Source organism: Diaphorina citri, unplaced genomic scaffold (genome assembly GCF_000475195.1).
Source record: "Diaphorina citri unplaced genomic scaffold, Diaci psyllid genome assembly version 1.1 scaffold752, whole genome shotgun sequence".
Classification (NCBI taxonomy): domain Eukaryota; kingdom Metazoa; phylum Arthropoda; class Insecta; order Hemiptera; family Psyllidae; genus Diaphorina; species Diaphorina citri.
The window spans coordinates 102,712-123,296 of NW_007378185.1; the positions used below are offsets into that span (position 1 = coordinate 102,712).

The following is a 20,585-nucleotide window of genomic DNA, read 5'->3' on the forward strand; positions in this document are numbered from 1 at the left end:
GTCTTGTTTTGGTTAGTGCGTTCTGATTTTGTTTATTATAAAATTTGATCTCGCTTGAAAGACCTAGTTGATTAATACCTACAAGTGTATTGTAAAAGTTTCTTTTTACTCTGAAAAAGAGTAATCTGTTGTTAAACACTGTGCTTTGTGGTAAATTTACCAGTGCTCCAAATTTCTGAATTCTTTGCGAAGATTCTCCTATAACCAAAGTAAGTCGAAGGTATTCTATTATGTAGTATGTACAAAGAATAGTAAGTCGGAAAAAGAGCTTGCTTCCTGATGATTATTTCAGGGTTTATACGATATTCCCGGAATGAAATTCCATGACTTTAAAATTAGAACAGGGAATATGATGTCAAAATTAGCAGAAAAACAACACTTTTACCACTTTGTCCTATAGAAATGGTCGACAAAGTTTGCTGGAGTAACGTAATTAATTATCCATTAGGTACAAGTTTTTGTAAAATACATATACCTACAGTAGGTAGGTATGTCCCGAAAATCCTTACCTAGTGCCTAGGCTTCAACAATACAGTGAATACCTACATATTTGTAGTGACAATGAACATGGTGTTTCGTTAAAATTACAAAAGATTTGTGATTCTTATAAACACACTGGAATAAATTATTTGAAAAGTAACAAGCTGGGCCCGTTCCTCCGGGAATTTTTTAGCCCGTAGTTTATTCGATCGTGATTAGAGAAAATCAGTACCTAATTACCTATGTACCTACCTAATTTGTTTAATATTCAGTTTATTAAGGAAAATTAATTTCCATGAACTGGATCCATATTGTAACTTTCAAGGTCTTGTAGCTAGCACCACCGCAGACTGTTCTTTGACTATAACACAGAAGGAAAATTTACATGATTGAAAATTGATGTAAAAGAGCAAATTGAACAGCTGAAGAAAAGCAATGTTTGTTTAGTTCTAATTGACAGAATAATGTTTGCACATAATTGACAAAGTAATGACACCTCTAGGACCTAGAGTTAGAAAGAATGGATTATCAGATCCCGGGGATACGGGGATAGAGTAATAATCGTCGTGATTTATTTCGCAATCCCAGAATACGACTCCACATTGAGAAGAGAGACAGAGAGATTCTGCGAACAATACACAACGTACAGAATCGCGAACAAGAGAGAAAGAAAGAGAAGGATTATGTGGAGGATAGAGTAATAATCGTCGTGATTTATTTCGCAATCCCAGAATACGACTCCAAATTGAGAAGAGAGACAGAGAGATTCTGCGAACAATACACAACGTACAGAATCGCGAACAAGAGAGAAAGAAAGAGGATTATGTGGTTTGAAACCTGGTGTACGCTAGAACTACGCTAGGACTACTCTCAGTCTCCGTGTGGCTACAGCGCGATCCTGTGAATTACTTGTGTTGGTGATTTTCTCATTTTAAAAATATTTACATAATTTTATAAATAATATCGCATTTTTTTATAACTTTTTTTGGGTCCATTTTTCACTTTTCTTGCATTTTTTTTTAACTTTTCTTCGCATGTTCGGCTAAAAATTATCGTGTGTTTTTTAGCACAATACCTAGTTACTGCAACATTTTGGCTTTGATTTGATTTGGAAAATTAATTTCCATGAACTAGATCCATATTGTAACTTTCAAGGTCTTACAGCTAGCACCACCGCAGACTGTTCTTTGACTATAACACAGAAGGAAAATTTACATGATTGAAAATTAATGTAAAAGAGCAAATTGAACAGCTGAAGAAAAACAATGTTTGTTTAGTTCTAATTGACAGAATAATGTTTGCACATAATTGACAAAGTAATGACACCTCTAGGACCTAGAGTTAGAAAGAATGGATTATCAGATCCCGGGGATACGAGGATAGAGTAATAATCGTCGTGATTTATTTCGCAATCCCAGAATACGACTCCAAATTGAGAAGAGAGACAGAGAGATTCTGCGAACAATACACAACGTACAGAATCGCGAACAAGAGAGAAAGAAAGAGAAGGATTATGTGGTTTGAAACCTGGTGTACGCTAGAACTACGCTAGGACTACTCTCAGTCTCCGTGTGGCTACAGCGCGATCCTGTGAATTACTTGTGTTGGTGATCTTCTCATTTTAAATTTATTTACATAATTTTACAAATAATCTCGCAATTTTTTTATAACTTTTTTGGGGTCCATTTTTTACTTTTCTTGCTTTTTTTTTACTTTTCTTCGCATGTTCGGCTAAAAATTATCGTGTGTTTTTTAGCACAATACCTAGTTACTGCAACATTTTGGCTTTGATTTGATTTATTTGAATGTTCTTTTGTTTTCCTGAAGATAGTCTTTAGTATTGGCCATTTATTCTGTCTTTTGTGTTAGCCATTTAGAATGCACCCACGAATTTTCTAGTCAGGTATACAACTATAGGCATCTATAGTTGTGAGGGTAACAAATACAATTTCATATTGCCGTAATCATAAAAAATAATGAAAATTCAGGGATTTTATGTACCATTTGCATACAAAAAGTTCAATGTAAGATTAGGCGTTAAAGTTAATGTCAATTAATTATAAGGAGGAAAATGGTCTCAAAAAAGTTTTCGAAAATTATAATCAATCTCTTTCTATTACGCAAACCAATATCTCGATTTTTACCAAAGATCTGAAGGAATAGTTAACTTTCTTTTGAAACCTTTACACTCACAACTAATTAGATCAGACAAGTCATGAATGTTTTTTCTGTCTGTTTACTAATACAAAGTTGCTATCAGAAATAATCAAGTATTGTCTGATTTATTATGGTGGCTGAATGGGTTATTAGAGAGTAGCTTTTTACACCCGTATGTTGGCCTAATTTGCTTTTGCAATTGTTCGATTTTCTGTGTCTAACGTGTAAGCTTTCATCATTCGGAGTGTTTTATTGTGCGTGCCTCTGTTACTAATTTTTTCCTCTCTTTTTCCTTTCAAGATATAAAAATGCGCGGGACCGTTCGTTTTTTATAGAGTGTAAATCCTAAAATATTGGAGTTTTAAAGATTTTCTTAGTGTCACTTTGTTCTTCTTCTTCTTTTTTCTGAGTTTTCCCAATAATTTCCGAGACAATGAGTGTGATTGTTCAGCCTTCAAGCTTCGCTTCAGTCCTTTGTTTCTTCTTTCTTTTTCATGGTAAGTCACTTTTCTCACTATTTTTGCATGTTGCACTTCGGCTAAAATGAAAAGTAAAATCCACATCGGAATTAGGTCAACACTTTCTATCTTGAGAGACCTTGCACGAAATGTATTGATATCATTAACCCTGCATAACCAACATGAATTTGGTAAGTACTAAAAAATGTGTAAGACTGGTCTCACACTGCACGCGTATATGCGCGACTTTGAGTAGCGCGTAATCGGCTACAAAACAAAACTTATGAAAATGATCCTCTGCAGATTCTAGATCATTTTCATAGGTTTGGTTTTGCAGCCGACTACGCGCTACTCAAAGTCGCCCGTCTACGCGTTAAGTAGGAACCATACCAAACGTCCTAATTTGAGAACAAACAATAATGTTGTTCTCAAATTAGGACGTTTAAACTTTTTTTTTTCTGGCATGAACATTATTAATCAATAGCCAACAGTAACACAACGAACATAAATACCCATGTAATGAAGGGTTAGACAAGCAAATACTTAAAATAAAACTTTTGTGAGGTAGGTGAAGGGTCGTGTATACCCACTAACAACTTTATATTCTAATTTTAATTGTATCGGCTACTTAGACTTCTCTACTAATAAATTGGATAGAAAATGGATTCAAAATGTCAAGGACAAAAGAACGATCTGATATTAAAGCTAAGTACACATGTTTGTAATGAACGATTTTTTATTGTGCTTGTTATACCATTTCATGTTACAAATAAACCAAAACTAATTGAAAAGTTCCATGAACCTAGATGTACATATTATAAAATATAAAGAAAGAAAGATATAAAGCTAGGAAGCAAGAAATATTCAAGAAAAAAAAAAAAAAATAATAATAATAATAAAAAAAAATACACCTTGGAGCGCGTCTGCCTTGTAAGCGCTAGGTCGCGGGTTCGATTCCTGCCCGGAGCGGACTTTATCCTGAACAGGTTAAGGTTCGTTCTCAGAACGGCTGACTTTCTCCTATCTTGTCCTTCTTTCTTCGATTTCGAGACTACAAGGCCTCAGTAGTTGCCTACAGTTCCCTCTGTCAAACCTCTTGGAAAAAGGTCATAATGTCCAAACTTTCAAAATAAATCGAGAAAGAAAGAAGACAGATTTTTTTTTTTAACCCGGGAATCAAACCCGCATCTCGTGCATGGTAGACCAATATGATGAATGATTACTACAGACGTTGCTATAAATTTATTACTATAGGTATTACTTACAGTGTACCTACCTGCTACACGTGTCCAACGAGAACCAGTGCCGTAATTAGATGCTCTTAGCATACTCCATTTCTAATTCCTCACCTAAGCTGATTCATTGTTACAAGTCACCTAATATTGACAAGGCTCATGAGAGGAACTACATAGAAATAAACACAACACCCTCACAAGCTCACACCATGACCTTTGCTCTGGTTCTGCCATATCTCGGGCTATGGCCATGAACAAAGTAAAGCAAAAACCGAACATTTATATCTGCTAGGGGTATCTATTACCATGACTTATTGCTCATGAATTTCTGTCGGGTATTCGTTACAAATAAGTTCGACTAATATACCTAGCACGAATCACGTATTTACTTATTTGCTGTGGATATCTACCTATTAAAAGTAGTCCACAAGTTGTGTACCTATACAATGTATACCAGAGTACCTGACTATAAATAAAGTTATAGATTCACAAATTCAGAGTGAACAACAAAAGGTGCTATTAGATACCGAATTTTAAGCCCATAATATCATGACTCAATAGTTACATTGGTACCTACACCCTCACACCTACACACTATGTAGTATGTACAATGTACATACCGATATACACTACACATAACATACCTACGTAGTCAGTTATTGGATTATACATATGTAGGTACCAATGTTTACCATCTTTCTCTTGGTGCCAAGTTTAACTTCACCCACATACACTCAAACGAGTACCTTAACCCCTGAGCATGGAAATTGATTAAGCGATAAAAATCATCTGCCTGAAGGAATGTCTGATATTCAGCCAGCGATCAGTGAATCAACTTATAAAGATCAGATAATGCCTTTATTTGTATGCGATAAAAATTACATCAGCAACATTGAACTTAATAGGTATTTAGAATCATACTAAATCAATTTTCCCCCAATAATAATCATCTCGATTTCAAAGTTTCAAACCCACTCCTTCTATGACTCTATAGATATTTGGTATATGACTTTTCATTAGGTACGTATACATTGCTTGTTTGAAAACTTGGAATTTCGTGGATAGTACCTAGTATGGTTTTTATGTACGTAGACACCTACAGGTATAAGAGCTAAAAGTTCTGGTAAAATGAAATTATTAAAACCTTGTGCTGACGATATCAATGACCCATCTTGCCTCTGAGCTACTATTGGCTTAAATGAATCATCATCAGTGTAAATTAATCCATTCACATCTTGGTTTTAATCTATTAAAGTCCAGCAAACAAGGTTCATCCTAAGTCATAAGTCATAAGCCAAGACGATCAGTGTTCCAAATATGTACTCTTTACTCTTATTACAAGCAGTACTTTTTGATACCTCTTTCTTGAGAAATTACAATGCCGAATAGAACTGATAAACGTTACAATCCGATGCATTAAACGCCCAAAGCTAGGCGAAAACCAGGAACTTTTCTTTTGATACAACCTTCTTATTCTTCCGCGTCACTATTTCATAGTCACAATATATCTCCAAGATGATCAGTGTTCCAAATATGTACTCTTTACTCTTATTACTTTGCAGTACTTTTGGAAACCATCATATTAAATCAGTCAAAATACCTCTTTCTTGAGAAATTACAATGCCGAATAGAACTGATAAACGTTACAATCCGATGGGCGTTTAGCCCAAAGCTAGGCGAAAACCAGGAACTTTTCTTTTGATACAACCTTCTTATTCTTCCGCGTCACTATTTCATAGTCACAATATATCTATGTACCTATATCTATTAAATTCACTGTGGTAAAATTTCTTGGGGTTTCGACCTGTTGTAGAGCCAAGAAATTTTGTATCCGTAACAATTTTGTAAATTTACAGACAAACTTGCTTAATTTCAGTGATCACTATGCACTATCAGACGTAATTTAATAGAAAGTTGCGTTTTTTCTCACCATTTATTTCCAGACACAAACTTGGCCATCTGGGATGTAAAGGGTTGAAGAAAATGTAGTCAAGAAGTTCATTTACTCCGAAAACTTCATTTCATTGCGGGGGTGTGCCTCTTTCTTCTGCGGATATTTATCTACCTAGATATCTATTAAATTCACTGTGGTAAAATTTCTTGGGGATTCGACCTGTTGTAGAGCGAAGAAATTTTGTGTGCGTTCCTTGTACAGGCCGCCCGTAACGATTTCGTAAATTTACAGACAAACTTGCTTAACTTCAGTGATCACTATGCACTATCAGACGTAATTTAATAGAAAGTCGCGTTTTTCCTCACCATTTATTTCCAGACACAAACTTGGCCATCTGGGATGTGAAGGGTTGAAGAAAATGTAGTCAAGAAGTTCATTTACTCCGAAAACTTCATTTCATTGCGGGGGTGTGCCTCTTTCTTCTGCGGATATGCTTGTCTACAGCGGCAACCAGTGAACCAGTGGGTGTACTGGAGGCAAATTTATACCACAGTCGATTCTACACACTAATATTATCATTCGCAGACCTATGACGTGATGAGGGCTAGGGCGTTTGGTATCGGATAATTCAGATACGCTATCATGGTAGATCATTAAAATAATCGCCCTTGGGACTTTTTTTTACGAAAAAAGTCTTTCCTGACCATTGCCAACACAGTCATCCCTCTTGCTCTCTCTTCCTCCCCCCCACCCCCTGATAGGTCTATAAAAAGACAGATATTAGCTATTAGTATACATAGGTCGTCGCGACAAATTTCGAGATCAGAGCTCATTTGTGTGAGAAAATGTGAAAAAAAAATCCCCACCACCATTTTCGTGTTCCTGGTAAAAAGACCTTTAATTTGATATATATGTAGGTCGACTAGGTTTGGATAAGTCCTTCTATGGGGACAGACAGACGACACCGAAGCGAATACAATAGTCCGTCCCTTATACCTTTTTAGCCCGTCCTTCCTTTATTATTACGATAGTAATAAAAAAAGGTACAGTGGACGGGCTATTGTATTCGCTTCGGTGTCTGTCAGTCGGTCGGGCCCCGCTTGTTATTACTATTGTAATAATAAAGGAAGGACGGACTAAAAACGAATCTAAAATTTTTTCAGTGAACTCGAACATTGCTCTTCTTAACAACTTGTGTTTACTTCTTTTTCCAGAATGAAAAATCCAGATATCACATACGATAAGACCAAGATTCTACAAAGGAATATTTCAGAACTATTGAATCAACCAGAGTCCAGTGATATCGTGCTAGTAGTTAACAATGCAAGGTACTATGCTTGCAGTTATATCTTGGCATCATCTAGTAACGTCATGAAAGGTATGGTTAAGTCATGGTTCCAGGACTTCCAGGAGAGTCTAAACACACCATCTTATATTCAATTCCCAGCCTCCACGAAGCTCGAGTGTTTGGTCCCTGATGTCAAGTCTCATGAGAGTTTCTACAATATTCTCAAGTACATCTATGGTGCACCTATCAAGCTAGGTTCTCTAAGTGCAAGCGTGTTGTGTGAAATGGTACGGCTGGCGCATGTATATGATTTAACAGAATTTCACGAGGATATCAAGTGCTATTTGTCAAAAGTCAAAAACACCCGTATAAAGATCCATTCATCAGTTATTCTATTAAATACTGCATATACCTTTGATATTAAACATCTTTATGAAAGAGTAAAACGATATATTTGTCAACATTCGGAAAGCTTTTTGAGACACGAATCTTTTGCTGAACTTCAATACCCCGTTTTACTTGATCTGCTACAATCCAAATGGTTTTATTCGTCTTCTGAGATAACTATACTCCGAGAAGTTTTGATTTGGCATGACAAAAATATATTGGACACTAAATCAAAATCTGCCTGTGTACTTTTAGACCAAAGTTCGAATGTGGTTAGTCTGGAAGGAGAATCTAGTAGTACTACAGCAGTCAAGATAGATAGCATGAGAGATACTGCTGATGTAAACCTAGGGGAATTCTTTGAAAGCGTAGATCCCACTCACACAAGTCGAAAAATATCTCCTGAAATATTTGAATTATTTGATGAGGATGAGGACCAAGACATTAAAAATCTATCCTTTTTCGGATTCAAACAACTGACCGATGATGACACTAAGAGGATTGAAAAGGTTGAAACCGATTTCCGAACAAAAGTAGATGCGTTTTCAGAGAGTGTACTAATAAGTCTCCTCAAATACATTCGATTTCCTAATATTCCCATTTTTGACTATTTGAAATCTTTAGAAGTGAATAGAGAGCTCTTTTCAAGATACAAGATGGCCATTTCGGCCCAGAAAGACGCAGTTTATATCAGTGAACCTAGAGAGTTTTGCAACGGCCAATGGAGAACTAAAACTTTCACAATGAGAATTCCCAAAAAATTTCAAGAAGGAAAAGAATTAAAATCCAGTGGGTGGTTCCGCACTAAGGGCAAGAAAGCAGGCTATTGGAGCATTGTGGGGAAATATGAAACCGTAGAACAGATCAAATACTTGAATCTTTTATTGAAACACTACCCTCATAATATGGACGCCAAAAACATGGATAATGACCTTGATGACAAGGATAATAACATAAACAATGACCCTGTAGACGTTATTGATGAAAGTCCGTTTCGTGTTAATACAGTCCGGGCGGCGCCGGTGCTTCCAACTCTTGACTTCCGCGCACCTCCCGGCACGCTTAATAACCCTAAAGACAAGGGCAATAACTCTCATGACATGGATAATAACCCTAAAGACAAGGACAATACCTCTCATGACATGGATAAAAACCCTGAAGACAAGAACAACAACCCTGATAACATGGATAATTTTCCAAAATATTATTTTACTCTGCTTTCACCCGATCTATTTCAACACGATTATGTCGGAAAACAGATGTGTCAGAAAGGAGAGCGAAATTTCATTACATATGCCAAGCTGGTAGATTTCGCTCTCGGTAAGGATAAAGTTCATAAAAAATATATGACTATTAGAATCAGAGCTCAATTAGAATTCTAGCTTATGTCAAATGTTGAATTCTTACCTACTTCAGTCAGGTTAAGAAATCGCACTCACCTCCATCTACAAAATCCTCCATCTACAAAAATTAATTGAGAGCGAAGTGAAGAGATTACTGACTTTATTCAACACATTTTAGATTACACCAAGGTGTATTTTTTTTTATTATTATTATTATTTTTTTTTTTTTTTCTTGAATATTTCTTGCTTCCTAGCTTTATATCTTTCTTTCTTTATATTTTATAATATGTACATCTAGGTTCATGGAACTTTTCAATTAGTTTTGGTTTATTTGTAACATGAAATGGTATAACAAGCACAATAAAAAATCGTTCATTACAAACATGTGTACTTAGCTTTAATATCAGATCGTTCTTTTGTCCTTGACATTTTGAATCCATTTTCTATCCAATTTATTAGTAGAGAAGTCTAAGTAGCCGATACAATTAAAATTAGAATATAAAGTTGTTAGTGGGTATACACGACCCTTCACCTACCTCACAAAAGTTTTATTTTAAGTATTTGCTTGTCTAACCCTTCATTACATGGGTATTTATGTTCGTTGTGTTACTGTTGGCTATTGATTAATAATGTTCATGCCAGAAAAAAAAAAGTTTAAACGTCCTAATTTGAGAACAACATTATTGTTTGTTCTCAAATTAGGACGTTTGGTATGGTTCCTACTTAACGCGTAGACGGGCGACTTTGAGTAGCGCGTAGTCGGCTGCAAAACCAAACCTATGAAAATGATCTAGAATCTGCAGAGGATCATTTTCATAAGTTTTGTTTTGTAGCCGATTACGCGCTACTCAAAGTCGCGCATATACGCGTGCAGTGTGAGACCAGTCTTACACATTTTTTAGTACTTACCAAATTCATGTTGGTTATGCAGGGTTAATGATATCAATACATTTCGTGCAAGGTCTCTCAAGATAGAAAGTGTTGACTATTGTGTAGGACATGGGTATATTATCACTTCAACATGCTATTGTTTTGTTGGCCATTTTGAAATCAACGCTTTGGAGTAGTTGTAATGACCACACTCAAAACAGTGTTTCTGCCATTCCAATGAGGGTCAATGGTTAAACCCGCTCTCTGGGTAGGTTATCTGGAAACATGAATAACAACCATGGTAATGTAAATTAATCATGAAATCTCTAATAAGCAGTTATCTAGACCTAAGTAAACACTTGTGCTTCCTTTTATATTATAAAACTCAAGTGACATAAAAGAGTGGGAATATGAAGCAAATTTATTTAATAAGATTGAATCGGTCCTCTAGCTCTAGATCAATTATTTGACGTCGTTTCGATCCGATTTCCGTACGAAAAAGATTTAGGTGTTTCCCGGTAGTGCTGTTAGCTGTTACAAGTTGGAATATTATTAGATCTTGGTACATGTGGCAACTTTCAAGGTGATCAGAGATCAGGGCATGGTATATTACCAACCTGTTCTCTTCTGGTGGGCAATTTTATTTGTAACTTTGTATTTAAACGTTTTTAAAAAGTTCCTTTTTTTATTTTTCGACAATTACCTATCAGTACCTACTAGAGGACAGCTCTCAATGCAAACTCTAGGAGGGTGGTTACCTACAGGCTCCCCAAAGCTAAACCCAAAGAACAAGTTTAACAATGTTGTGTTTTTAGCTAAAACAATAATAAGTACATACAGTTAAAACGCCAAATGTCAATAAGATTAACAAGCTGTAGCTAACACAGATCGAAAGGACTTGGGTCTTCAGAATGAATTGCTTTACTCAGTAGCCCCAAAGAAACAGAGGTAGCTGAGGTAGGTACATAATTATGTACAAATAATAAAGGTACATTATTACTTAGTAGAGGGTGTGTCGCGTCTTAACACTTCATCTGGACCAGAATTTACTTTCACTACCGTCAATGGGGGATCCTAGGGTGGATTTTATTCCAATAAAAAACAACTCTTCAGTGCAAGCATAAACATGGGTTTAAATTTAATAAAACTTGGAGGGGATTAAGTTCTTTTATTAAGTTGCGTCGATGCATACCTACTTACCAACCCATGTTAACACAAAATTGGGAATTGTGAGGTAGTTTGTCAAGATTCATACCTTACTATAGTGAAACCTCGACCTTATTGTGACTGTACTTAAAGGGGTGATACGATTGGAAAGATTGCCAAAATCGCGCCATTCTTTCATCGATTGAAAATATACTCGTAATCTGGGCATTTCAATATTTTCAATAAGCATATTGAACAACACATTCTGCATGCAATATGGTCCAGCGACCTTCAAGAAACCTAGCGGACCAAACAGTCCAAATTAAGAACGCCAACCAGATCAACGTGTATAGGTACCAATTTGGTTCAATCTTGCCTTCCAGGACCAGACAAGGGGTACTGTTGATCCCAATTTATCTCTCAAGATACAAGCAGATAATAGCTACCTTTATTACATATTTATCGTTGATCCCAGAAGTTGGCGACCTCTTGTTGACCCCTCGCGGTAACAATAAGGTTAACGTAATTTAGTTCTTGTGAACCCCTTGGTTCGTGGAAATAAGCAAATCAATTACATATCTATACGTAACAAAGAAACCCTAATAGCTAATATCTGTCAACCAACCTCAGTGGTGCAGTGGTTAGCGCGGTGGACTTCGGATCTGGAGGTTGGTGGTTCGAGTCCAAGTCAAGTCATAAAACTTAGCGTAGTGCATTAAGCAGGGAACGACATTTGTGACAAGCATTTATGCTTAACACAATTAAAATTCCTAATATCTGTCTTTTTATAGACCTATCAGGGGGTGGGGGGGAGGAAGAGAGAGCAAGAGGGATGACTGTGTTGGCAATGGCGATTATTTCAATGATCTACCATGATAGCGTATCTGAATTATCCGATACCAAATGCCAAACGCCCTAGCCCTCATCACGTCATAGGTCTGCGAATGATAATATTAGTGTGTAGAATCGACTGTGGTATAAATTTGCCTCCAGTACACCCACTGGTTCACTGGTTGCCGCTGTAGACAAGCATATCCGCAGAAGAAAGAGGCACACCCCCGCAATGAAATGAAGTTTTCGGAGTAAATGAACTTCTTGACTACATTTTCTTCAACCCTTTACATCCCAGATGGCCAAGTTTGTGTCTGGAAATAAATGGTGAGAAAAAACGCAACTTTCTATTAAATTACGTCTGATAGTGCATAGTGATCACTGAAATTAAGCAAGTTTGTCTGTAAATTTACAAAATTGTTACGGATACAAAATTTCTTGGCTCTACAACAGGTCGAAACCCCAAGAAATTTTACCACAGTGAATTTAATAGATATAGGTACATAGATATATTGTGACTATGAAATAGTGACGCGGAAGAATAAGAAGGTTGTATCAAAAGAAAAGTTCCTGGTTTTCGCCTAGCTTTGGGCGTTTAATGCATCGGATTGTAACGTTTATCAGTTCTATTCGGCATTGTAATTTCTCAAGAAAGAGGTATCAAAAAGTACTGCTTGTAATAAGAGTAAAGAGTACATATTTGGAACACTGATCGTCTTGGCTTATGACTTATGACTTAGGATGAACCTTGTTTGCTGGACTTTAATAGATTAAAACCAAGATGTGAATGGATTAATTTACACTGATGATGATTCATTTAAGCCAATAGTAGCTCAGAGGCAAGATGGGTCATTGATATCGTCAGCACAAGGTTTTAATAATTTCATTTTACCAGAACTTTTAGCTCTTATACCTGTAGGTGTCTACGTACATAAAAACCATACTAGGTACTATCCACGAAATTCCAAGTTTTCAAACAAGCAATGTATACGTACCTAATGAAAAGTCATATACCAAATATCTATAGAGTCATAGAAGGAGTGGGTTTGAAACTTTGAAATCGAGATGATTATTATTGGGGGAAAATTGATTTAGTATGATTCTAAATACCTATTAAGTTCAATGTTGCTGATGTAATTTTTATCGCATACAAATAAAGGCATTATCTGATCTTTATAAGTTGATTCACTGATCGCTGGCTGAATATCAGACATTCCTTCAGGCAGATGATTTTTATCGCTTAATCAATTTCCATGCTCAGGGGTTAAGGTACTCGTTTGAGTGTATGTGGGTGAAGTTAAACTTGGCACCAAGAGAAAGATGGTAAACATTGGTACCTACATATGTATAATCCAAAGGAATGTAGGATTTCAACTGTTAGGGACATTTTATACCTCGGTCATAAGCCTGATGTCAACATTGCCGGAAATTGGCTGTTATGAAATTGCCTTTACGTGCAGTTTTGTAAAGATATATTGCGATGTCACTAGCAGCCCAAGAAGGTCCCAGTTAAAGCATAACTCTTAACGTTCAACTTTGGTAACGTGCTTCCTGACTTAAAAAGTCAAAATAATTTAAAATGTGGTTTAATAATAAAAAGCTAACGTTAGAGGTTTACTATGGAATAGATCGACCTAATTATTAACGCCAAAAATGTAGGACTTATACCGGATCCATTTTTTAGGTTCCTCAATTTCAAACCCACAAGGAACCATTGAGTGAGGTGGGTAAGAGAGTATGTAAATAAATACTAAGGAAACTGACGTAAATTAAAAAAATTACTAATAATTCGGTTTGCCTGGCTTAGAGGTGTGTTGTTTGATAATTTTTGTGGGTACAACTACCTATTTTATAATACATAATAATAACTTTAGCCAAATTTATTTATGTTGATAGTATTCTCACTCTATTACTTTTGTCATATTGTATAATGCGACCACAATTTTTGGGTTTGTAGGAGTCAGCTTATCACGAGATTGTCCCACATAAGATACGAGTTACTAAATAAAATTAATTGTATAATGTATAATGCGACCACAATTTTTGGGTTTGTAGGAGTCAGCTTATCACGAGATTGTCCCACATAAGATACGAGTTACTAAATAAAATTTGTACCAAACCAGACTGGACTACAGCCATAATTTTGTTTGTTTTAAACAGCTAAAAAGGTGACTGTGATTCAAATAATATTATGAACCAATACTAGAGTTCTAAGGATTAGGTGGTATAAGAGTATAACGCCAAAATGTTGAATAAGCTCAAAAAGAGTTCGCAATTCTTAGGACTTTAGATTTCGGACAAAACCACTCAAACTTGACATAGTTATTCGATAAATTACGTAGAATAATGTAGATCAAAAATGCCCCTGGGCCATGTTTCCATAAGGTCCCCCGAGGGCCGAATCTCCAGAGGTGAACAGAATTCAGTCGTGGCAAGCGACAGTGCACTCTTAGGTGTCCATATGAGGCCAAGAACCTCTAAGTCCAACATAAAATATCCGCTCGTTTGCCATACTAATCTACGGCGTGGTCGTATTGTAATGGCGGACGTTAAGAGTCTTCCAAATTGAGCTATAAAATATCACACAAGAATCTGAGATGTTACTCTGGTTCAAACCCAAAGTCAAGGTTCATAATCAAATTCAAAGGGTTCACTCTCTTACTGCTTAAAACCTCTCTATTATAAAAGCACTGTCCTCAAAAAACTCCAAATAGTTCAGCTTCAGATCAAGTCAAGTTAGATAGACTATTTCTTAATTCCTGCCTGATCAAGTCCAACATAAAATATCCGCTCGTTTGCCATACTAATCTACGGCGTGGTCGTATTGTAATGGCGGGCGTTAAGAGTCTTCCAAATTGAGCTATAAAATATCACACAAGAATCTGAGATGTTACTCTGGTTCAAACCCAAAGTCAAGGTTCATAAGACGATTATTTTTATGTGTGACAAATATACGATTGGATAAAAATGTAGAATTAAAAGAGGAATATTTGGATAAATAAAGTAAATATTTTTGGATTAATAAAGTAAATAGGGATATACCTTTCAGAAAGTTCAGTTACGTTTTCAGACTAAAATAACAAACAATACGTGGGCCTTGTGGGAGTATGTTTGAATTATTGCATATGCATATATGGTGAGGTTTGCAGAAAAAAACATTCAAATCTGGGTTTCAAGCAAATATGCCTGAAGTTAGTTTACAATATAGAACTGCCAGAATTTTAAACCATCCCTATTATCTCGTCTCGAAATATTTATTTTCACAGTCCACATCATTGCTCTAGCCTTGCTTTCCTCACTTAAGATAAAAAAAATTCCCCTCAAATCTCGACTGTGGGCTTACCTTTAAAGGTGTGTGTTGTACGTCTGTTTTGTCCAATACACTCTTTCATATTTCATGCATCGTACAAGTTGTAGGAATTGGGGCAGTAAGATTTTGTTTTAGCTGATAATTACCTGCGAACATAAAAGAAAAACAATTTACTTGAAATCGTGTTCAGCTATAACTCAAAGTCAGCGTAAAAGGCTGTTGGCGAAAACGACCAGCATTCCCTTCACAGTTTAGAGCGCGGTTGGTTCTTTTTTTCTCAGGGAAAATTAACTTACTGCTTAAAACCTCTCTATTAGGTATAAAAGCACTGTCCTCAAAAAACTCCAAATAGTTCAGCTTCAGATCAAGTCAAGTTAGATAGACTATTTCTTAATTCCTGCCTGATCTTTTCGAATTTCATTACACGAATTATTACGTACATTACACTTTTATGATTTACTTAGTTGTTATCTCATTCGAGAATTTGGTGAAAGGGTTTTTTCATAAACTTAATTATATCCAGCATTCATGATAGTATTATGATTCCCAAGTAAGAATTTATGCATTTTTCGTCACCTCTTTTGCATGGTTCTTAAGAATGGCAAATTACTAATTGGTATAATGAGCTACATTCTTGTTCTCTGTACAACTTCAGGGTGGTATGCTTTGCTCGTGTGTGAAGAGACTGCTGGTATGCTTGTTTGACCTAGTAAATACCATGCAGATGATCCTGCTCAATCTTATAAAAAGATGATCATAGAATATATAATACATGACTAATTGGAGGTATTGCATAGTTACATTGATGTGCGATGTGAAAAAAGGGCCTACGTAACTAAGAAGTACATATGAAGTTATGCATATTGGACATCTTCAAGTAAATTCACCACCAAATATCCACCATTTCATGATTGAAACAGATAGGGACAATAGTTTGTTAATTAAATTTATTATTAGAATTTTGAAAAGTCATATGAAGGGGTTATTCAGGTTATGTCTCTCTCAAGAAGGTAAAGGATTTTCAAAGGAAACCCCTACACCAAGGTACTCTCATAAGTTTAGGTGCTACGAGTCAAATTCTGTGCCAGGGTCAATGATGAGCCATATGATTACGTTAGATGTATAAGAGAACTACCCGTACATTGCAAGTTAGTGGAATACACAGATGTTAGCGTGTACCATTTATAGGGCTGTGCAGAGAACAGTTATGTCTTGAATGCGTTTCTACGTCGAACAAAATAGGAATTGTAGGGAAAGACCACTTTTGTCAAAAACTAGCTACAACTTTTTTCCACCAAGAACTACCCGTACATTGCAAGTTAGTGGAATACACAGACGTTAGCGTGTACCATTTATAGGGCTGTGCAGAGAACAGTTGTCTTGAATGCGTTTCTACGTCGAACAAAATAGGAATTGTAGGGAAAGACCACTTTTGTCAAAAACTAGCTACAACTTTTTTCCACCTAAATTAGTCTCGATTGAAAATAATAAGTGCAGATTTTTACTTATGCCAGTTCTATAGACGTACAGATAGGTACATAATACATTTTGAACAAGTGGGTAAGTACAATAAAACACGTATCCACTGAACCCTGTACCTATTCAGGTTTGTTCATTTTGTTATTTTAATTAAAATTTAGCTAAATCCTCTTGTAAATTTCGTTTCCATAAAAAAGAGGTTACAGTAATGTTAATGGGATATATTATGGCGAAGCATGATGGTACATAATTTGGTATCTTCTTCAGATAACAGATAACCAAAGTGGAAAAAGAACACCTCTTATTGGCATGAATTCCATGAACTTTTATCCAACGTACATGTTTAGGTATGGCTTATGAAATACTGTAGCTAACACAAGTGGATATATTCAATACATGATGAGTGGGTACTTTGGTATGTCTTCATTGGTTTCATCTCGTTTAATTTGCGGTGTGATTATGTTAAACGGAATAACAAGAGGGATCATACTTTACCAACCTGGCACATATTACTTTTGTGGCTTTTCAGAATACTTATACAAATTTTAATCAAATTTGCGTATAGTACTTGCTATATTGGGTTCCCCACATTGAGGTAGGTATAGTTCCTTATGTATGTAGGTATCTAAGCTAATTATGGGTTGTATTGAGTTTGCAAATCGCTCTTTAACGAATATAGATTAGGCTATTCCGCCATCATTTATAGTAATACAACGATCCGAGAAGTTGTTCTAAGATGAAATATTACCTATATACATGCGTTGTTGGTGATTTAGTTCATTCCTATTATAAAATTGTTCTAGATTCCTATTGTTTGTTTCAATAAAGTTGCTATGCAATTTCTTGGTCTTTGAAAGCTTTGTATCGTTTACCATATTGTTTCTTTACCTCTGATTCATGTCCCTGGACTCAAACCAACAAACAGCGCCTCCTTGATGACCACTTACTGCTTCTAAAACATCTGCCAAATCCACTTCAATCATAATATATCTGAATCAGAAACAATCATAACAATACGTATTATGTAAGAACAGTATATTATTAGTTTCTTCCTTGAGATTTTTCAACCGTTTCCGAATTGCTTTTTTTCCTCTTATAACTTTAAATCATTGGTCCTTGGCGTGCAATTTCCAATGATAAACATGGAAAATAATAAGAATCATTATTATGCATTCTTAATTTTATTATTGTTACTTATGTGGGTATTCAAATTCAATGAAATGACTTGGAATAATTTCATGCTCCTCTTAGCTCTCACTGAACTTCGAAACAATTCTGAGAGAATTTGCCAACACCTTGGCAATGTGCTTTATTCTATACGATGTTTATTTTGTGGTCAGATTCTTTTGCGTTCTTTAATTTAGTGTATAATTTTGTTTCATTATCTCAAAGACTACGAATAAAACTCATGAGCACAAATTAGTAAGTGTAGCTTTGGAGCATAGCAATGACAATAATGACATTGGCTTTAACATGAACATTTTGTAAAGATCGAATGACAAAACAGCAGATCACTGAAAATTGAAAAACAATTCTTTACTCTTAAGCTGAGAATGTATTTTTGGCACTTATGAATAATTTTTTTGGCTGCTTACTTGGTAATTTACTGTATTATACAAAGTAGTTGCCAATGCCAATCAGTAAATACTAAATATTCGATTTGTTTTAATGTATAGATTGTTAATGAAAAAAAAATAATAATAACAGTAGCAGTCAATATTGGAGCAAATAATATTAAATTAATATTTACCTTGAATGAAATGATAAATGAGCTATGATGTTTGGCGCCAAGTCAGAAGCTCGAGGGATCAAAACTTTTCTGAGATTATTCTGATGATGTCTTTGTACATGCATATCTGTTTATAATCGGAATTAGTCTTTTGTAAGAAATTCTATAAGAATACAAAACATCCTTTCGTTCCTTATTTATTTTTCATCCATTTTTTTTTTTATTCTTAGGCTAAGATCATCCAAGATGCAAGTATTAGATCAATAAAATCTCAAAGCTACATAAAATTACAAATAGCTAACATAGCTGTAATTTATGGGGAGTACTCTTGTTTGCCTACCCTCGGAATTAGTCTTTTGTAAGAAATTCTATAAGAATACAAAACATCCTTTCGTTCCTTATTTATTTTTCATCCAATTTTTTTATTCCCAGGCTAAGATCATCCAAGATGCAATATTAGATCAATAAAATCTCAAAGCTACATAAAATTACAAATAGCTAACATAGCTGTAATTTATGGGGAGTACTCTTGTTTGCCTACCGGTCTTCATTCTAACGATAGTTGCTCTTGTTGGTCAGGTACCTATCTACCTTGAGTGATGATGTAGGTATATTTCTATATTTTTATGATAATGCCGCCTCGGCCTGAACATATATGATAAAATAGCAGCAATTGACGATAGAAAAAACTGATCTTGAAGGAGAAACGATTGGTTTCTATTACATATCTACCTTGAGTGATGATGTATATTTCTATATTTTTATGATAATACCGCCTCGGCCTGAACATATATGATAAAATAGCAGCAATTGACGATAGAAAAAACTGATCTTGAAGGAGAAACGATTGGTTTCTATTAAAAATGTATCACTTTTACTTAATGTTATCAATTCTATTGGTCTTACCAACAGGTACATTTATTAATAATATTGGTACAGGGTGTATGAATAATAAATATGCATAACTACTAACTAGTTAATAAACATATTCATCCCCGATGGAACCAAAGCTCCTTTTTTATACACTCAAGGTTTTATTGTAGAGCTCAAGTTATCGCCTATAGACCCTTATTCAATAGTTTTATCAAAGATTATGTCGGTCAAAAATAAAATTCACGAGAATAACAATGTTTAGAATTATTTTGTCAATGAAACTGCTAAAGGATTTGACATTTTGCATGGAGGTATTGCACGTTATCATTAATAACCATTAAACCGATTCCGATGAGGATCTCATTAACCATTTTTCCAACAGTGGGGGGTGTCCGTTAAAGGGTCTCTAAGTTCTACCCTACTAGTGTTCCTTCCTGGTCACCCAGTAAGTCTAATTCACTTGGATCCGCCCCTGATACTTGGTCTGTATGAAGTCTCCAATTAATAACCCTTGGATTACAAGACGGGCACGAGCTCATCTAACTAACCTAGCATGAAGTATCAAACCGAACTCATATTATGACTATGGATTACCTACCTACCTACCTACCAGACTCTATGGTCAGGAAATTATCTTTAACCGGGTCCACAGATAGTTATGTTCTGGCTATCTAAATAGAACCATAGCTTATAAAATTACCTGGATAAGGCGCTATTCCCGATTTTTGACAAAGAAAAATGCACTATGAAAATCTTGTCAAGACGACAGCAGCAGCGAAACTTAATAACTTACTTATTTATATATTTATTCGCCTGTCACCAGATGATGGTGGTCCGATATCGATAATAATGTTATCCTTTTATATTCCCGAAAGTGAAATATCTAAGGGAAGATTTTTGATCAACACTCGGTTATATTCAATATTTAACCATCAGCTAATAAAAAATGTTTTACCTATGTACATTATCGAAGATTATCATGGTCAAACATGATAAGTTGTGATGATATTTCAACAATTTCACAACCAACTGAATATCGACACTCCAACGTGTTTGAAGTTAATGACTTGGAACAGGGTTTTGTTCATCGCTTTTCATGACCAAT

At 35.4% G+C, this 20,585-nt stretch overlaps 1 protein-coding gene and 1 long non-coding RNA gene across 2 annotated transcripts in view; one reads left to right on the plus strand and one right to left on the minus strand.

The window, feature by feature from the left end:
- LOC108252697 overlaps window positions 1–18,736 on the minus strand; it is a 48,959-nt gene extending 30,223 nt beyond the window's left edge. Inside the window, exons 1-4 of the mRNA XM_026825443.1 lie at window positions 18,629–18,736; window positions 17,767–17,868; window positions 15,433–15,545; window positions 10,152–10,389 (exon numbers count right to left, since the gene is read on the minus strand). The gene's annotated coding sequence lies outside the window, so the exon portion shown is untranslated. The remainder of the gene's footprint in view (window positions 1–10,151; window positions 10,390–15,432; window positions 15,546–17,766; window positions 17,869–18,628) is intronic.
- On the plus strand, window positions 1,956–18,890 carry LOC113468487. Its single transcript, XR_003392224.1, has 3 exons — window positions 1,956–2,083; window positions 2,938–3,209; window positions 18,755–18,890. It is a non-coding gene; the product is annotated as an uncharacterized LOC113468487 (long non-coding RNA).
- Window positions 18,891–20,585: the final 1,695 nt, after the last annotated feature.